This window comes from Schistocerca nitens, chromosome 2 (genome assembly GCF_023898315.1).
Source record: "Schistocerca nitens isolate TAMUIC-IGC-003100 chromosome 2, iqSchNite1.1, whole genome shotgun sequence".
Lineage (NCBI taxonomy): Eukaryota > Metazoa > Arthropoda > Insecta > Orthoptera > Acrididae > Schistocerca > Schistocerca nitens.
Genome location: NC_064615.1, coordinates 128,317,353 through 128,321,171, shown reverse-complemented (window position 1 = coordinate 128,321,171; position 3,819 = coordinate 128,317,353). Strand labels below are relative to the sequence as shown.

The 3,819-nt window shown below is 45.3% G+C and overlaps 1 non-coding gene across 1 annotated transcript; it reads left to right on the top strand.

Annotated features, from left to right (window-relative positions):
* Positions 1-3,292: 3,292 nt before the first annotated feature.
* LOC126238295 (5S ribosomal RNA) lies at positions 3,293-3,409 on the top strand. Its single transcript, XR_007545312.1, has one exon. It is a non-coding gene; the product is annotated as a 5S ribosomal RNA (ribosomal RNA).
* Positions 3,410-3,819: the final 410 nt, after the last annotated feature.

The window sequence follows — 3,819 nt, the reverse complement described above, 5'->3', positions numbered from 1 at the left end:
AGCGGGGTACTCACAGCCCTTGTGAGCCGGCCTTACGTGGCCGAGCGGTTCTAGGCACTTCAGTCTGGAACCGCGCGACCGCTACAGTCGTAGGTTCGAATCCTGCCTCGGGCATGAATGTGTGTGATGTCCTTAGGATAGTTAGGTTTAAGCAGTTCTAAGTTCTAGGGGACTGATGACCTCAGAAGTTAAGTCTCATAGTGCTCAGAGCCATTTGAACCATTTTTTTCAGCCCTTGTGAGGCAAACTGAGGAGCAACTTGATTGAGAAGTAGCGGCTCCGGTCTCGGAAACTGAGATACGGCCGGGAGAGCGGCGTGCTAACCACATGCCCCTCCATATCCACATCCAGTGACGCCTGTGGTCTGAGGATGACACGGCGGCTGGTCGGTACCGTTGGGCCTTCGTTGCCTGTTCGGGAGGAGTTTTTACAAACTTTAGTCACCTCAAAAATTTTATACCATCCTAACATGCAAAAGGACTTCTGCCTAGCCTCTGGAGCCTCTTCCTCCAGATTGGGAGCATGTCTACTACAGGTAATAGCCAAGCATGCCAAACCTGATACAAGAGTAATCAGCTAGCCGAGTTAGTTCTCACTGAATGCGAAAGATCGTATTCTCCAACTGAATTACAGGCCTTGGCCGTGGTTTGGTCGTTTAAGAAATTCAATTTCTATATACTTGGTAAACACATCAAAGTTTATTCGGAGCATCAAGAAAGGCGATTCCTTCTCACATGTAAACTGCTCCACCCGAGACTGCTCCATGGTCACTCTTCTTACAGGAATATGATTATGAAATTGTTCATATCTAAGGTAAAGACAACATAATCGCGCATGCTCTGTGAAGACTTCCGTAAGGATTACCTGAGCATTCCGATCTGATTGGACAAATGTCTGATTTTGAAGTTCCGGGTGTATCAAAAAGTATCATCTGATTTGACACGTCTATATTTCTGAAATTAACAAATACATACAATGAATTTTGTTTTTTGATGAACGGGAAACGCAAAAAGTTTTTTTTTTTCATTCCTTTTCATAGGTGTTCAATATGCCACCCTTCAGATGCACAGCGTATATCAATACGGTATTTAAATTGTTCTCACACTGCAGAGAGCATGTCTTGAGTTACAGCGTCCACAGCTGCTGTTATGCGATGTCCCAGTTCATTCATTGTTGTTGGTAACGGAGGCACATAAAAAGAGTCTTTTACAAACCCCCACAAGAAATAATCGCATCCAGTCAGGTTCGGTGACCCTGGAGGCCAGTAATGTAAGGCTGAATCATTTGGCCCAGAGCGACCAATCCATCGCTCAGTAATCCTTTGATTTCAAAATCCCGCACTTCCAGATGACAGTGTGGCAGTGTCCTATCCTGTTGGTAAATGAAGTTTTTCGAATCAGTCTCCAACTGTGGGAAAAGAAAGTTCTCAAGCATATCGAGATATGTAACAGTGTTCTCGGCAAAGAAAAGTGAACCTTACACCTTTTCCCCTGAAACTGCACAAAACTCATTAAATTTTGGAGAGTCCCTCTCACGTTGTAAAACCTCATGTGGTTGTGCTGTACCCCATTTTCTCACATTATGACGGTTCACCTTTCCATTTAAATGGAATGTTGTCTTGTCACTAAACGCTAACCGTGGAAGAAAATTGTCATCCTCCGTCTTGCCAAGAACGAAATTACAGAATCCACATGTTGTCGTTTGTCACCTTCACGAAGAGCTTGCAGCAGCTGAATTTTGTATGATTTCATGTGTAAACGTCGACGTAACGCAATCCAGACGGACATCGGGGACGTGTTAAGCTGTCGAGCTGCACGGCTTAAGGATTTCTGCGGACTCCTTGTGAAGCTACGGCAGATGGGTTCGACGTCTGTGTCAAACACTCGGGGACGGCCCGGCGATTTGCCTTTATACAAACAACCTGTTTCTCGGAATTGTCCATGCCATCGTATAATGCTCTGTGCTGTAGGAGGATCCACACCATACCTAGTACGAAAGTCACGCTGAACAGTTATTACTAACCCGCACTGCGCAAAACGTGGAACACAAAATGCTTTCTGTTGTGCCGACACCATTGTTACTAGAACTGAAGTGGACGCACACTGCTACTACCTAGCGGGAACGATGTAAAATTCGACACTTTGCTCTTTCCAACAGTACGTTGTTCACGCACATATCTCAAAGAACATAATAGCTAAGATTTTTTTAAAAATCGGATGATTCTTTTTGATACACCCTGTATTATTAATGAAAGATCCATTACATCGACAGTGTTCATTAGGGACGTGCTGGGATACGGAAGTTTCACAAGACGCTAATCCCCATTGGAGCTAAATTAAACAATTAATAGCCCAAAACCCACGACACAGAGTCACCCAATATTACAAGATACATGACAATGTTCTATTCCATAGACAAAAATCCAATTCAAACACCTGGTGTGTATGTATTCCTTTTGCGTACCACGACCATCTTACAGGTATACACTTTCGGCATGATATAAAAGGAAGATCGCTCTGCATTGTTACATTCCCAATCTGCATCATCGGGTACACCTGCTCTTATGCACTTGAGGTGTCTGTCAGAAGAAAAAGCCATGAACACATCCAGTAAGATACCATTGCATCCTATTTTGACTTCTAAACCTGGGGAAATTGTGTCCCTTGACATCACTGGACCATTACCTCTGGCTTGTGGGTATGCGAAATACCTTGTAGCCATATATGATTTGGTTTCTAAATACCTTAGACTCTATGTCACAAAACTACTACTGCAGCCCCAATTGTGAAAAGAGGAGGCAAGACTACATCCTGCGGTCTGGCAATGGAAATGCTTTCTTCAAGAGCAACAGATTAGGCAAATTTTAATTTCGAAACTTTCTTCTGAATCCAGTTCCACTAAAGAGTTTTTCAGGAGGTCAGCCGATTCATTAGGACACACATTCCCCACCAACAGACCAGATGGGTCGAGTCCGTAACCCCTTTTGGGCAAATAGTGAATAACTTGCCCTTGCATCCACATTCCACACACCGGCTGAAGTCAAGTTAGAAGGTACAGAGAAGAATGAATGGGTAAAACATTTCCCACACATGCCAGGGTGTGGCATTTCGAGAGAAGGAAAATTAAACCATGCCCTCATTTCCTTGACAGCCTCTACACGTGTTAGGAAGTCCAAATATGATTTAAAAAATCAGGAAAAATTCAGAAGTTTAGAGTTGTTGAGAAAATACTGTTGAGAACTCACCCCAAGCTCTCACTCCTAGAAAAGTAAGACAAGAAATGGCAGTTGCTCGCCAACGGCCATACCATGTTGAATACACCGGTTCTCGTCCGATCACCGAAGTTAAGCAACATCGGGCCCGGTTAGTACTTGGATGGGTGACCGCCTGGGAACACCGGGTGCTTGGCTGGCTGCCCGCCTGGCAACACGTGTACCGCTCGCTATTGAGCGTCCCAGGTAGCCGAGGATTACCGGCCGCCGAGCCGTCGCCGCCCGACATTCTACCGCGCCGCGCCCGCCGCCTGCCGGCCCCCGCGCCGCGCCAGCCGTAGCTGTTTCGTCGCCTTAACGTGAGCTTCAACGATTTGGTGAGTCAAAATGACTACTTACAACCGATCTAATACGACGCTGCAGTTGCAATTTGACCGGGAATTCGTTAGGCCAACGTCCTTTGAAATTGAGGCTTGGATGTTTAGTGAACTGAGGATAGAGGAGGATGAACTTGAGGGACTGATGCTGGACTTCACAGTATACAGTCTTTTCATTAAATTAAAAACGCTCGTACGATGTGAAACCTTGGTGACCACCCACGGTGGTAT